Source organism: Astatotilapia calliptera, chromosome 17 (assembly GCF_964374335.1).
Source record: "Astatotilapia calliptera chromosome 17, fAstCal68.1, whole genome shotgun sequence".
NCBI classification, from domain to species: domain Eukaryota; kingdom Metazoa; phylum Chordata; class Actinopteri; order Cichliformes; family Cichlidae; genus Astatotilapia; species Astatotilapia calliptera.
Window position 1 is genome coordinate 1,771,163 of NC_137438.1, and position 16,768 is coordinate 1,787,930.

The 16,768-nt window shown below is 42.1% G+C and overlaps 1 protein-coding gene and 1 long non-coding RNA gene across 2 annotated transcripts in view; one reads left to right on the plus strand and one right to left on the minus strand.

Annotated features, from left to right (window-relative positions):
• Positions 1 to 16,768, minus strand: part of LOC145421431 (uncharacterized) — a 57,714-nt gene that overhangs the window by 31,162 nt on the left and 9,784 nt on the right. The window lies entirely within an intron of this gene.
• On the plus strand, positions 3,247 to 9,490 carry LOC145421433 (uncharacterized). The gene is made up of 2 exons (XR_013902795.1): positions 3,247 to 3,462; positions 8,469 to 9,490. It is a non-coding gene; the product is annotated as an uncharacterized LOC145421433 (long non-coding RNA).

Consider the following 16,768-nt stretch of genomic DNA (forward strand, 5'->3'; position numbering starts at 1 on the left):
TGTGTGTGTGTGTGTGTGTGTGTGTGGTTTAATCTCAGGGCGTTCTGCTGCATCATGTTCTTGAGGTGCATCTGACAGATGCTCTGGAAGCTGCCAGGAATGTGCTTTTTGGCATCAGCGTGAAACTTTGACTGCACTCAGCACACACACACACACACACACACACACACACACACACACACACACACACACACACACACACACATACACACACACACACTGACATGCAGGGCTTTTCTCTCAATCTTCTCACTGTGCCTGCCTTTTCACTTATGTGGCTATTTATCTCAGCACACAGCAACCCTTCACACAGAGCAGACTTCACAAGCCCCACCTCGGACACCCATCTGTTGTTCCCTGTATTAAAAGTGAACAGTGCTGTATAACATAAACCTGCATCACATTTCTCATATTTCACTGTTAAAACTCCAACAGCTGCACTAAAATGAAGGGAAAACACCTCATTTCAATTCTGAAAGTCCACGACTTTCACAAGCAGTTACAGGTTCACAAGTTGAATTCATGTCTGAGGTTTGCTATGAAGGTTATTTTAATGTTTAAATATATAAGAATCGTTTCAGATCAAGTCAAAGACGACACATTCGATTCAGTCCTGCTAATTCATCTGGATAAATGTAAAAGTGAGTACAGTGAACACAACACATCCTCCTCGCCCAAACTGAAAGACGCTGCTATCAAACATCAGAGCAGAAACATCGAGAGAAAAATGAGGAATTAAATATTGGTTCCAGTAATTCTGATGAATCCTCTTTCAGATTTCTAGTCAGACATAATCCACCTACCTTGCTGCAGCGTGACATTGCCGGCATGTGAAGCAAAAGAAATTAAACTTTCATCCAAAGAAAGCTTCAAGTATTTGACTGTTGAGGACAGCTTGCCGTGACAGACAAGTCCATCAGCATCTCACAATCAGTCACTGCGGTTACTTGCTCCACCTAAGGCATATCCTCACCCAAACTAGTGCCCGCATTTGCACTGCAGCTCCAAAGCTCGTTTCGCTAATCTGCAGAGTGAGGTCGTCAAAAACTCCCAAACTATAGCAAATATTTAAACGATTGGATGATGATTAAGATTGTTTGAGCAGAGCTCTTTAATAGTGTTTCCCATTAAATGCAGTCAGGTAAAAGTCCCCCACTGGGGTATTTTTCTTGACTAAATAAGTACGCTTCGATACTGTGGTCAGTTGTGCTTTCTGACTAATTCTCTACATCGTCTATTTTCATGAAGACATGAAAGTACTGGCTGAGGTGAGCGCTGCCAACACTGCATGTGTTACTGAAATATTTGATGAATGAAACTGCGAGTGTGTGCGTAGTTCCACATCATCACTCGTTACTACTCTCAGGTGAAAACCCCACAGCAGGCTGTCGAACGGTCGTTAAAACCATCGGCGCACCGGCAGTTTGAGTCATAGCCAAACAGACCAACGCTGACACTCATTACAATAGTTCTCTCTTGGTTATCTCAGAGTTTGTGTGCCTTCCTCCCACTGTAAGGACTAACCTGCTGAAAGCACGTCGAGAGGAAAAAAGAGAGAGAGACTTCTCATTTTCATTTCAGGGTGGAACGGAAACGAGACAGATGTGTATCAAGTGAGCCTGAGACATATTTGGGTTTTGTTGCACAAAGTGCAATTAGGACTGCGCTGCTCAACTATTTAAATGTGTGATTTCAAGTAACTAGTAGTAACTAGTAATTACTAAAGAGTGACAGTCAACCTGGCAACACTCCAATATTTATTTATTCAAACATGGAACAGTTCATTTCATCCAGAAAACGAATACGTGTAAGACTCAACCCTGTTTCAGAAATAACTTCATAAACTTAATAAACAGTAAAAGAGCAAATCTAGACCAGTTTCATGAGGATTTATGTGCAAATTGTCATGACCATTGCCACGACCCCTCCTCGGTTCAGAACCTACTGATGCATCCCTGCTAGATTTCATCCCTGGGGTTTATAAAGAAAGGCCTGAAAAACGAATGGATCCATCCTGCCTTGTATTAACGGTTCAGGCTGATAGTGGTGGTGTAATGGTGTGGGAGATACTTTCTTCCACTAATACCAAGTGAGCATGACAGCCTACCTGCTATCGTTGCTGACCGTGTCATTCAATCTATGGCCGACAGCTGCCTTTGGCCGAACAGCGTGTCACAAAGCTCAAATCATCTCAAACTGGTTTCTTGGACGTGAATGAGTTCACTGTACTCAAATGGCCTCCACAGTCGCCAGATCCCAACCCAGCAGAGCGTCTTTGGGGTCTGCTGGAACGGGAGATTCACGTTGTCACGCAGTAACCATGTGACTCCCTATGAACCAAAATGTATCCATCTACACAACGAATTGAGGCACTTCTGAAACTACAAGGGGTCCAACTAGTAAAAGTGTATATAAAATGAAATCGAATAGAAACGGCTTGATTATATTTTCACATACTGAGGAAATCTTATAGACAGAGTTCTTGGTAAAAACACTCGATGTGGAAACTTACAGCATTATATTCAGGTTTTCTCGCTGCTGCGACCTCAGTGATCGTACTCGCTTCCGCCCACAACGCAGCTTCGCCTACACCAATAAATGGACATCTTCCTGAAGTGACACCTTTGGGTATGAAAATGAGCTTCAGATCAAAGTGAAATAAAAACATTCTTCAAATTCAGTGACCAGTAGCGATAGATTTAACGCAGGAACAGTGAATACCGGTGGAAGTTTTGTTTCAGAAGCTTCATAACAAGGGGACAAGCTGCAGTTTATTGACTGACCCTCGAGACTGCGATACATTTGACCTCTGTTGGTATTAAAAAATATATATATTGCAAGTTCAAAAGATCTCTTTTGGGGACAATGGACCAAAGTTATGCACGCACAATATACAAGAACATGAGAGCTCATGGCGATGACTGTATGTTTTATTTGTTACGTATCGGAAATAAAATCCACTAAGCAGAACCTCTGTAACCACTATCTACTAAAAAAACCACTGCAAATGACTTCTTCTCTGCTGCAGCTTATTGAAAAGTACAACAACCACATGAGCTCCTCTCAAACAAAGTGGAACAAATTTGTGTGAGGCAAATCGAGTCGCTGAGCAGTGCTTAGAAGTCAAAGGCAATGAGCACGACCTGAGATCATGCACAGATACATGATGTAAAACTCTGCTGTTCTCAGAGGATGCATCCTACAAACACGTGTGCACTTTGACCCCAGACCCTGCTGCCACGCTGCCTCGGTGGGACAGAAAAACAGTCCAGCAGCGAACACGATACTTTGATCTTTAAATAAGAGCCGGCAGGCAGACAAAACAACCTCGATCCAGGAATACTCACAGCTGGAATTTGGATCTTCTCATTTTTACTCTCCTCTCCTGGTTGATTTTGACATCACAGGAGCACTCGCGCTGCCTGGCATGATCATCAATGAAAAGAGGAGCATGAGTCAGAGGTAGCAGCCCACTCAACAACCACAAACACACACGCAGAGAGTTCTAAGTAACCGACCATGCTTACGTATATGTATCTATATCTATATCTGTGTGTGCACAGTGTTCCTTTGAAGTGTTCACCTGGGTTACTAGATGAATCATAGCAACAAGGCAGATAAGGCTGAGAGGTTATGGTCTCTGGCTTTGAACACAAACATAAATGCACATATTTTGTGTATAGGTTAGAAACATAATTACCGTCATCACTCAGGCAGACTGACGTCAAAAGCAAAAAGATGTTTTTGAAAAAAAGAAAATGACAACGTGAAACTGAGCCATCGATCAGCCTCATCTGCATAACCTGAACCTGAGCTGGAAAGTCCCACACACAGTCAAAGTTTCTTAGAACAAGTGCTGAGAGCATCCTGAAGACACACTACGAAGAATATCAGCAGCCGCAGCCACAGATCTAACCCAGGAGAACCAATGAGCAGCAGGCAGGGTGCACTCTTGGTGCGCTGTCAGTAATATTACCCAACGTCTTGTTCCTGCAGATGGGTGGTGCAATCTGGTTTTATTAGCATCAAAACAGCAGGTTACACAGCAGCTCAGGGGTGAAAGCATGAAAATACCTGTCACTGCAAGTGGTCAAGCTCCAAAGCAAAGAATAAAACTGAATGAAGAGGTTATAATAATGAAGAGCTCCAGCAGTTTGAGAGATGATAGACAGCAAGGGCAGAGAGAGACGGGCAAAACACGACAGATCCAGGACGTCAACAACAGGCATCACATTTCATGGTTCACACCCTAAAAATCAAGTTCCAATAGCTTAATGTGCTCAGTCACAAGGCAAAGATGTCGCTGCATATCTGAGTAGCAGAGTAACAAAGTGACAGAGTCAGTAACAGGATCTGGGTCACAGACTGAGTTAACTGAGCCGCAAAGTAACTGATCGGCTAAAGTCACCAATTCACTGGCACATACTGTGTGTCATTTAAACCGAAGCTAGATTTACACATTTTATGCGTTCACAAATTTGGACAATTTGGATTTCTCCTTTCTGTTTGGAAACATTAGAAAACGCCGAATCCTTGAGCTAGTTTATCGAGCGCTGGCACGCCATGTGCCGATGAGCCGGTTCGTCTACAAGACTCGCCGAGCTGACGTGGCCCATAACGGACTTGACCGCAGAGATCTGCAGCTGTGTTCGGATTACTTGCATCTTCACAGAAGCACACTTCCTGCCACATATTTTCTGAAGATATTTTGATCCTATCACATTGAACAACTTGTCTTTGGCATCTCACGCAAGTTTCAAACCACTGCAAGATGACTTTCAGGACATTTCCACAAAAATCAGTGCAATGCCTGACAGTTTCTTTTTAAATTGTGAAATATGCAGAGCCTCTGGAATCCTTCGAAGTGTATGTAGTGATGCAACTCACACGTGAAAATGCTGGATTTCCAAAATAAAAGCACTAAACGAGTAAGAATTCCCATTAAAGGTCTTAAATGCAATTTCAATTCTTTTTAAAAAGTGGTGAAAAAAACAAAACAAAATGATGAGCTGACTTTCCTCTTCATGCATTCTTCTCCCGATTACACGTTTATGAAACAGCAAAAACGTAATGACTTGCACTCTGCATCAACGGCTCTTGAGCAGCGTGTGCTCGGCATCTTAACTGAACGACATCACCAGCTAAAAGCCGCATCAAAACCATCTAACTGTCCGTGTCAGCAGCGAGGTCATATCTCGATCCCATTATGAGTATTTCTGATTGTTCCCCAAACACAAAGTAGGCCTACAACAAAAAAGAGCTTACAGGAAAGGGCCCGAGATTTGTCAGGTCTTTGATACTGATACACATTTCCAACTGGACGTCTCTCGGATTTTGTTCCCGTCTTACAGATGTTCCTCTTCTCCCCACTTAGTTCTCATCTCTTTGTCTGAAACTTTGAATAGTTTTTATTGATTGCTACAGTGCTGTCAGGTCATCAGTGTTCATTCAGGATGCAGTGTTCAGGGTACTTGGTATAAACATGCGGGTGTAAGTGCATGAAATAAAATGCATTAGGAACTGGAGAGTAACTGGAAGGAAAAAGGAGAACACGAGAACAATGGTGCACCGTGTCTTTATAAGCCAGTGATCAACCTGTTTGACCCTCATTCTCCATCATTCAGCAGTTTCATTCGTTATGGTCTATACTTGTGTTTTTTAATAAACCTGAATATAATGCTGTGCCATGAAATTCAGATTTGGAATTTCAGGGATGGCAAATATGTGAACTAAAGCTGGGCGTCCTCACCTGCTCTACCAGCCTGTTAAACACGGTGATATTATAAATAATGCTGAATAATAAACACTTTAAAAAATGCCAGAAATCCATATGAATTCATGATATATCAGTATTGAAGCTCAGATATTCATAGCTTATATAGATGTTGAACCAACTTCCACCACAACAGCCAGGATGAACGGACCAGCCCACGGTGGGGAAACTGAGGCCTTCACACCTCACAGGTGTGGAAATTATAATAAAGGGTTTAGAAATCAGGATATTGTTCAGTGTCTGTGTTCCTACATGGAAAAGATATAAATCGTATAAAGTTTGTATCTGTCTTGTGTGAAACTTGTATGAAAAGCATACAAGAGTGAAAACAGATATAAGATCCCTTGAAAAATTATATAATGAAACTTGTATGTTTTGTATACTTACTAAAATAATATATGAAAGTAATGAGAAATTGGCCACTTTCATGAGTAAATCATAGAAGTTTTTTCTTTTCCATATGGGTTACTTTAGCACTCAAGACACTTAAACAGAAACTCGACGATCGCCTGTTTGTCATTCGATTGCACATTGTGACCGATATCAGAAGTTTCAGTTTCAGAAAGCAGAGCTGGTGATGGTCTGTTACTTCTGCCGTACCAGGAGCTCAGCTATTTCTGTCTTTCAGCCAGCAGAGTTTCTGGTGTGGTTTAACTGGTAATTAACGGCTCCTTGAGGCAAACCCAGTCAACCGTTACAGATTTTCTGAGGTCAAGTATCAAATTGACTGCAATGTGAGAAAACCCTTTCAGAGCATATAACAGAGCTGCTTTCTTCTATGCGTTTACATGGTGTGTTTACATGTGTGCGCCCCGTAAACTTTAGAAATGTCTTCATTTCATAATTTCATTAATGAGATGTGCCGACTCGACTACACCTGCAGAGGCAATGATAGATTACTCTCCACTGGGCACGTCACAATAGTTCACCAACTTAATATGTCTAGCCTGATGGATGTGATCACATGTGCGGTCACATACAACACTTGAGCAATAATGAAAACTAAATTACATTTACCAAAATACAAAGACACCACCAACAGACAGAAAGCAGGATTTTGGTTTAGTGTCAGTTTCCTAGTACAGGATGTTCCCGTTTGCCAGGCAGTCTCCGTGCTTTGCTTTATAAGCGCTCTCTTTTTTGATCCTGGTCATGTTTTCAGATTTTGCCGCAGCTGGTCCCTCTGTCATCTGCTGGCGTAGCTCCATCATTTGATTACAGTCTTGATTAATAGAGCATTTCGGTTGAAGTCGATATTTCTGAGTTCCTAGTTGGAATTTTCAAGTGGAACTGGGAAAGTCGGAGTCACCCCACCAAACTTTGCCTTCCATTCTGCTAGGAACCATAAGGAGGTCTGCAGTCTTAAGAAATGCTCTGTTAGGGTAATATGCGGTCTTTAAGACACAGCAGGATGTTTAGAGATTCGGATGTGCAGGGAAGGATTTTAAATGCAGAGAAGCTAATGTGAGAGAAATGTGCTCTCTCTTTCCAGTCAGGACTCTTCCTGCAAGCGTTTTGGATCAACTGAAGGAGTTTCATGGACCTTTCAGAGCAACCTTATAATATTAAATTATAATAAGCTTAGAAGTAATAAATGTATGCTCTAGTTTTTTGACAGGATGAGGCTAATTTTCATTCAGATGAATGAAGGCTGCACATTTGTTTAGTGTATGCTGAATGCTCCTGGTCAGAACAGTTACTTGCAGGGTCACTAAAGAGCAACGTAATGAAATCTAAAGTCAGTGTTTGGACAGACGCCATGATTCTTTAGTACAACAACCTCAGTTTGATCTGAATTCAGAAGTAGGAAGTTAGAGGTCCCTTATAGAGGCCTCTGTGTCTTCATGTCTGAAGTTTAACTAGTTTATTTGCACCATCCAGCTTCATGCACAGATAAAGCTGGGCATCATCTGCAAAGCAGTGCAAATATATGTAATGTTTCATAATAATATTTCCCGAGGGAAGCGGCGCGTATATAAAAAAGCCTGGAAAAAAGCTCGTAACACTTCATGTTTTATAAATGTGTACGACTTCAAGAATATATTACACAACACTAGTAAATAACGAGTATGAACGATATATGTGGAATCATTTTTATAATACTTGTGTCCATGATCACTGACACTCGTGGACACAGACATCAGCAGCTACTAATTATCAGCGGTGACTGTTTGTTCCATAGCTGCGGAAACAGCTTTTACTGGGTTTCTTTAACACGGAGGAAATTCTTTAACTCCGAGGCTTCCAAGGCAAGTTCTGAAAAAAATCATCATAACAAGGAGCTCACATTAGTCCTAAGAAAAAGGAAACATTGTTTCTTAGTCAATTAAGTAAACTTAATTTTGTGCAATGTCTAAAATATAAAATGTGCTTATGTTGCAGCTGTAGCACTGTGCACAAAGCGGACACTATCGCGTGCACGATGACTTGTTTGCATCTATCTGTGCGGGTTGTAGAATTCACCCACAAGAACTGAATTAATATCTGCACCCATAAAATGAACGTATGACGTATGTCCAAAATATCATAGCAGAGTAAGAGACGCAAAGATGTCCCCATGTTTAATAGAGTGAAGGCACAGTGGCTGACCGAACCTCACGAATGCAAACCGTCTGGTTCTTATAACCCCTGTACCTAAAAGTGCTGTATACAACTTCCATCCATCCATCCATTCACTTCTGCTTCTCCTTTTCAGGGTCGCGGGGGGCGCTGGAGCCTATCCCAGCTGTCATAGGGCGAGAGGCGGGGTACACCCTGGGCAGGTCGCCAGTCTGTCACAGGGCTAACACACAGAGACAGACAACCATTCGTGCTCACATTCATTCGCACATTCACACCTAGTGACAATTTGGATTATCCAGTTATGTATACAACTTGTCTCTGTTAATACAAGCACGTATTCCTATGATTAAATGCTTTGCATCCAAAATGCTAATGATGCATCATAGGTTAACATTTTGCCCAAGAACATTTGGCATTCTGCGCGGGATCGAACCACCAACCTTCCCATTACAGACACCTTGGTTCTAAGTGTTGACTTGCTAGTTAGCTGTTAGGAATCCAGCTAACTCTGCTGGAGACTGGACAAAAAACACTTTTATTCAAGAATTATACCACTGCTTCACGTCTAACCACAGAAAACCACAGCTCTCATGTCCTCATGCAGATGGACCAACAGAATGTGATTAAAACAACTGATAAAAAAGTAGAATTACTAAAGGAAAAACCCGCATAAATTATCTGTAGAAGCTGCTGAGCAACAATGTGCCAACAGAGCAGCTCGGGTGCTCCTTGGGACTGATTTACATGGATCTGGAATGCTGGTGGACGTGTGGAATACCACTCTTCAAAAAGACATTGTTTGGTGTTGTGATGATCACTGTTGTCAGCTCTGTTTAATGGTTAAACTGTGGTCAAAGTGACGGTGATCATCCTCATCACTGTGCCCTATGAACAGGTCCTTACCATCCTGGAATAGAGCACTACCATCGGCAAATAACAGAATAATGACCAATGGAACCGAGGGGACGTGAAGTGAAGCCACACCATACTGCAAAATGTCCCTGACTCATAAAAAACCACCAGGTCCCATCAGTGTAGGGGTTTTTCTTCCCCTTTCATTTAAGTCCAAATTAAATTGAAGTGTTCTTATATAAGTTTCAGTTTACTAAATTCCAAAGCTCTCTGTAATAAACACCAATAAATATGCTGAGATCATTTGCAGGAACTCCCTTCAGTGCTTCCCTTTAGTTTAGTTAATCCTGTGTGGAATTCAAGAAAGATCTATTTAGTGGGCCTTGCCCAAATTGACCGATCAATGCATCTACTGGGTTTTTATCTGTTTGTTTGTTTTAAATCAAGGTGGACTGTAGCTATGGTGGACCTTCAAGGAGGCTGGTGCTGGAAGCCACACAGACACATAAAAGATGAACGCTGAAGTCTTTAATGAAAATGTTTTTTCTGGATGAGTCAGCTGTGCTCATGTCGACTAATAAAGCAACTAACAATTCATAGGGGGAACACTGTTACAGAACAAAATGTCCTCGTGGTCCTGGAAAAGCTGCCACTTTTGTTTGTTCTGAAAGTACTGTTATGAGCAGGAGACTGAAAACAAAAGTAAAACTGTTTTGTGTAACTGAAATGAATCTCCCAGTCAGAAATCCATGCATTAAGCACTTTCTGGTTTCAGGTTCATTCTTGAAGACTCAGCATTTGCTTCCCTGCGTCACCAAAAAAAGAAACTTAATTTAATTCAGCAAAACTGAAGAACAAATCGTTCAGACTTTTGAATAGAAACATTATCTCCTTTACAGTTACTGTGGTCCACTGTGGCCAAAGTCGTTGTTTGGACCAGATTTTAAAGTTGTAATGTTATAAGTTGGAGATTTTAATATGGGACTCTATGGGGATTAATGGTTTTGGAGCCAGTCTCAAGTGGCCAATAAAGGAACTGCCTCCTGTGTTGGCTTCATTATTGAGTTCTGGAGGCTGAGGAAAAATGTTGAAGAAGGACAACTGATTATGTATGTCTGCGTATATAGGAAATCACATGATAGGGTGGGGCTAGGTTTCACGATGAGCTCACCCGAAACCCTGGCTGATTGTGACCCACACCCATTTTCACACCTCGGCTTGTGTCATTAGGCGGAGGATCAATAGGTGGTCCATGACCCTCTTGGGGGGACACTCCCACAGGACTTAAATCTGGGACTCTCCACCATTTGACCCTAGAACTGAAGAAGCTTCTCGGATGAAACATCTTCAAGCAACTTAAAGAAGTCCAGACGCTTTTCTTTCCAAGCTCCTAAGGCTACGTCCACACTGGCCCAGATAAATGTGAAAACGCCGTTTTCATCTGAAAACGCCTCGCGTCCACACCAGCATTTTCAGTCGTTTTCACAGAGTTGTGCGTCCACATTGAAACAGCCATAAACGCTTACGTTCCAGTCCTGCGCATGCGTGAAACGCAAGACAATTTGACCTGCCTCATCTCCGTCCGTTATTTACTTTCTAGGTCTTTGAAACGTTGCGGCAGAATGTTGAGGAAAAGCACCGAGTTTTTTAAATGGACTCACAATGAGGTGGAGTTGTTGCTGCGAGTAACACAAAAGTATAAAGTTGCAAAAGCGAGTGAGAATTAAAGAATTTGAAGAAAAGCTCTCTGGAGCATGTACAGACTGATATTCATCTTTAACAGGGCTGTCAAACAAAAGAACTGCTGTATAATGCCCTCCGCTACCTTAGTTTAATTGGTCACATGACTGCATCACATGACTAAAATGTGTCATCGTTTTCAAAAGTCTGCTTTTTTGCGTTTTCATTATAGTGTGTCTGAGGCTTTGAGCTGTGCTGTAAATAACTGAAGAAGTTCTCGATTATTCTAATGGCATTTAGAAATGACTGAGTGGACAATCCCTGCCTTAAGCACAGATTCTGACCTTTACCGGGTATTTTTAATACTAAATACAGGAAGTACCAGTAGCTTTCTGTCACACACTACATGTATGTGTGTGTGTGTGTGTGCGTGCGTGCGTGCGTGCGTGCGTGCGTGCGTGCGTGTGTGTGTGTGCGTGCGTGCGTGTGTGTGTTTTCTAGTGTTTTTCCCAGTAACAATATGATAGACGACACATTGAAACAAGATTTACTGGCAAAATGATGGCAAAACTGGTAATGAAATACAGTCTGGTTAAAACCGTAAATGTGTTTAATTTTACTGACTGTTTAGAAGCAAATTAAAGTGTCTCAAATGTCCTTTGTCTAATTTGCAAACTAAAACAGTTAGGACCATATACAGTGTGTATGGTTGGACACAGCTTCTGGAATGTAATCCACTAGTTTCTGAAGTCCGTTTTGAAGCCTTGGGATTAGTGATTTCATCGCCATCATCTTAGTTTAAAAACACCAGATGTGCCAAAAATGGGAATGTCTGACTGTGAAGTAACATGCTAGCCGATGAGCACACCATGGATAATCCTCCATTTGAACTACAGAATGAACGAGATTTAGCATAATTAATTTTTTATTGAAAAAAATAATGAGTGACTGAGTCTATGGATACATTAGGAGATCATGACACAAAGGCATTTTCCTGTTGATTACTATCCGGTCTTTAAGTCTGACGTCATTAGCCGTTTCCAGGTCCAAACTCTGCTTTAGGTCCCAAAGTCAAACGATCACTGTGGCAAAACTGAGAGTTACAAAGTGTCTAAATTCTTTCATCTTTAATAAAATGATCAGCGTTGCTGCTTTACCAGGTGTAACAATTAAGTTTAACATCCAATTAGCAGAAGTTAGCAGGATGTTAGCTTGCTAGCTTCCACCTAAACATGATATAGCATGTTCTGACTGAGAGATTTCTGAAAAATTCAAACGTACAGCTCTGCTATCACTTCCAACATAAATGAAAGCAGGAAACTAAACAGCAGTGACGTTTGTAGGGTTACTGAAGTTGGGCTAGCTGGTATATAATGATGTGCTACGTGATCGCTAGCGACACAGCTATGTTAGCATAACATAAACAGTGAACCTGGAGGATGAACGCTAAAATTTTCCCACTCCAGCAGCAAAAGAAGATCCAAACTACGCTTCACATAAACATCGTCATGACTTTTGTACTTCAAGAACAGTTTCCCGTCTAAAAATCAGTTTTCTGCATTATTCGCTTGCTTGTTACGCACAAGACTACCGTTGTTTACAGGCTATCGGCCGCTGTTTTTTTCCTTTTACTTACTTCCGAAAAGAAAACCTAATTTCTGCCGTTCAACAGGCTTCTGAACAAATTTAAACTTTTTAAAATTATGCAAAATGCAAAAAGCTGTCTGTAACTTCAGAGGTAATGTTCATATGTCAATTAATGGTTTTCTTTCGTTTTTTGATGTACTGCAGAATATTTTTATAAAATCCCAGGCCAGGAAAATCACCTTCATGTTTTTCTGTGTTTTATCTTCAGCTACTTTGACACAAAGGCCTCTGCTGTGATGCTCACACCTTTGATAAAGACTTGCGAGGGTCAGCTTCCTTTTTATAGATACAAAAATATGTAAATGTACTGATCTGAATTATAATATTTCTGACTGTCTGAGGCAAAATTTCCCCGATTCAAATCGAACCGAATCGAATCGAACTGAATCGATTCTAGAAATCAGTGACGATACCCAGCCCTATTCAGAGGCTTAGCAGATCCTACCAACATAACGTTTTTTAAAAAGATGATCCATCAGCCAACTCTTTGTTTTATTAGTTTTCTTATCAACTGCATTATATTATGCTGTACTACCAGCTGATTAACTGACACCCACAGAAAAATAATCTGTAACCAAAGGAAAGCAGCTCATTTGGACTGTGATTTAAACCATTTCCAATATTTAGACTAAGATCAATATATGTGTCAACTTGTTTTGGATACTTATATTTTGTTTATTTAACAAATATTGTTATAGATTCAAAAAGCAAACTTTGCGTCTTCCTTGTTTTGTTTTGTTTCCAAATGTAAGTTTGATCCACACAGCTGGTTCATGTCATGTTATCCACACTTTGCTATCACTTGCATGCATTTAAGGTCTGCAGGCACAGGGGTCAAGGACCGGGCAACACTCAAACTTGGACAAAGTGTATGCAACATGAAACAGAGAGTAGACGCTCGTCCTGCATGAGTTCTACCTTCAAACATGCCTCACAGTCACCGTTTTTCATGCTTTAGGCTTTTATACAGTAAACAGAAGCACAACAAAAGCCAGTTTATTGGGAAATAGCTCCTGTGTGCTTCACCAACGCTTGACCTCCTCATGCCGTTACTATGGAAACATGCCATAAGAGACGGTGCTTGTGCCTCTCCTTGTGACTGAGTCACCATGAAAAACCTATGCATCACGGCTAATCAGACGCAGCCAGAAGTGCTGAAGGTCAGTTAGACACTAACATGTTTGTGCTTTCCTTCTGACTTGTCAACGTCACATAAGTGCTAAAGCGTTGATTTTGCTTTCCCCAGGTTTCTACACTCCTTCGCAGTGTCACCATGACGCAGGTTAAATGTTCGTGGTAGCAGGCTGTTACCGCTCACAGGTCACTGCCACCTCTAACGTACAACAATGAGGAAGTGATACAATAATAAATAGCTCACACGTTGCCTGGGACACCTGTCACACCAGGAAGAAAGGCGCTTAATCACATTGCATGCAGCTCGGATTAACAAGGTCCGCGTCAGGTGTTGAGGAACCAGGACACCCTGATGAGGAGTGGGCTACTGGAACAAGACGGCATTGGTGGGAGACCACCTGACCTGACCATATTCTGGACAATCTTGCTTTCTGACTCTAAGAATTAAAAAACGGATGACTCAATATGGTCATTGGGAATCTGGAAGATCAGGGAACTGACTACAGAGTGGAGATGAAGGCTGTTTTTCCATAAATGTCTACACAACCACAGGTGTTTTTGCAGGGCTGCCCCCTGCTGGCCAAGTGCACAGAATGCACATTTCAGACACTTCTGCTGTGACTTCACATTTCACAGCCACACGCTCCCGTCTCTTTTATACGCTACTGCCCATGTTTGTGGCACTTTCAGCAGTTTCAGTAGTTACAGACACAAACATGGTTAACATAACAGAATAAATGCAGAGACACTACAGTGATTACGCTGATTAGATGCTAAATATTTTTTTCCTTTTCTAAAAAGCTGAGTCACACAGCTGAACTCTGCTGACTCCAGTCAAAGCTTTATTCCCAGTTGGTAGATAACTCCTCCAGAGACTTCAAAAAATATTGCTTAGTAGATGGGAATTATACCAGCTTTTTTCCAATAATAATAATAATAATGCTATTCTTAGTTAGTGTATTGTCTGTCTCTGTTAATGTTTGTTTTTAATGGAGCACTGTAACGAAAAATAATTTCCCCTAGGGATCAATAAAGTATTCTGATTCTGATTATGTATAAAAAATATAGGGATGAGAGGCTGCTACACTACTAACTAATCCTGAAACCTCTCATTAATTTTCTGTTGTTAATGCAAGATCTAGTTAACAATGTGCTTATAAGGTTCACATAAAAGTGCAACAAATCCAGTTAAAACCAATTTAACTTGGCTAAGCAGGGGTGGAGACAGAGTGAGGGGCTGATTAATGGGCCCGAAGCCCAACAATCACGAGCTGGGCCCTGATTACACCACCGACCAGTGTGTGTGGGACCCTTTAGGAAAGAGTCAGCTCCATGAGCACTCAGTATTCCTGGATTTATCGAGGTCAGTTTGGTAGCATAAGCAGAAGATGCCAACACAACAGACACAGCGTGGGCCATAAAGTCTCTAATAACAGCGTTCACTGCCGCGCTGCACAATGCCACACTGTACACTCAGATGAGGAACTGAGGGCTTTACTGCCGGAGCTCCTCACACACACAAGCAAAATATCCCATCTCTTAGCTTTTCCCACCATTTTTGTTTCCTCAAACACGACACGCAGACCTGACGTCTACTTGAACCGCGTGTTTTAGCAATCTTAAGTGAAAGCGCCCCCACAGACCCATATTTCTGCCTCATAAATATGAAATGAGCTCAATTAGGGGGAAGCCTGATGCTTGGGCTCACTCCTCGACATGGCTCTAATTGAAATGAACAGCAGCTCGGCCTCCCCTACTGAGGCCTGCCCAGTGCCATTAGAGGTGATCTGAGGGCCTGGCTCTGTGTGTGTGTGATTAATTTCAGATGCCCACACACATCCACATCAACATTCAATCACACACTAATCCTCATTCATACCACAAACACGAGCAAGGACACTTATTGAATGAAGCAGCCAGTGCGGGTTGCACACAGACGAGCGACGCATTCATCGGCGATGCACCATCAGCACCTTCATCTTACTGATCAGCGCTTGCTCATCAACAACTTAAGCTGGCACTAGCAGACACATTTGGTGTTTGTTACTTGCACATTGTTCCCATCTAGTGGAAATGAAATACACTGCAGCGGTGTAAAATGAGAGCACACAACCGCACAAACAAACACAAGGCTCTATTTAAGCCTGTGGCGCGATCAGTGTTAACACTATCAATAATGCGCTTGCAAGAACCCAAAAGCCTGAAAGCTGCATGTTTGGTTTCCCAAGGCCAGGGGCGACCGCAGGGACACATGCGCATGCACACAAATACGTGTGTCGTGGTTATGTAACCGATAGCCACGTGTTGCCGTGGGAACAGGGGTGGAGGGGAAGCGCAGGGAGACCAGATAGAAGCGCACACAGTGGGAGAGGAAGGCTAAGAGGAGTGTCAAGTTAATGAAATGACACTGTGAGATTTCAAAAATAACATAAAGTCGGCCGCGCGTGCACAGGCCTCATGACTCGGCCAGAGGGCCGTGACGGCGATAACGAGCCTCTCGCTGCCTTCTCACACATAGAAACAAACACAAGTGGAGCACCTTATTCTGCACCAGAAAAGACGCAGCTGTGCTGATCTGATCAACCAAACGAGAACCGCTGCCCAACTCTGTACTTCCCCTGAGCTGTGTGATGACAGGACACTGTGCTTCTATCAAATATGATTTCAAGTAAAACATCAAAGGCATTAAAGGCTTCAGCCACGTTTGTTTCACCACCTGCACAGAATTCATGTGGAACAATTAAATATTGTTCCACATGGGAGCGCGCTCCTGAGGATAACATCACTGAAAGCATGATCTCAACATAGAACAGCATATGGGACTGATGCTGCGTAACATAATCTTTATTTTTACATTGTTTGCGTCCCTGTGATTGTGTGCTTCACCGTATTGGAATATGTTTTCTCTTAGGCTACGTTCACTCTGCAGATCTTGATGCTCAATTCAGATTTTTTGATCAAATCCGATTTTTTTTGTCTGCTCGTTCACACTACAAATAAAATGCGACAGCAAACGCGCTCTAGTGTGAACGCTCAAAGCGGCGCATGCGCAAAAGAAGACGTCACACACAACGCGCTCTGTTTAGACCCAGAGCAAACAGTGTTGTGTGACTGATGGCC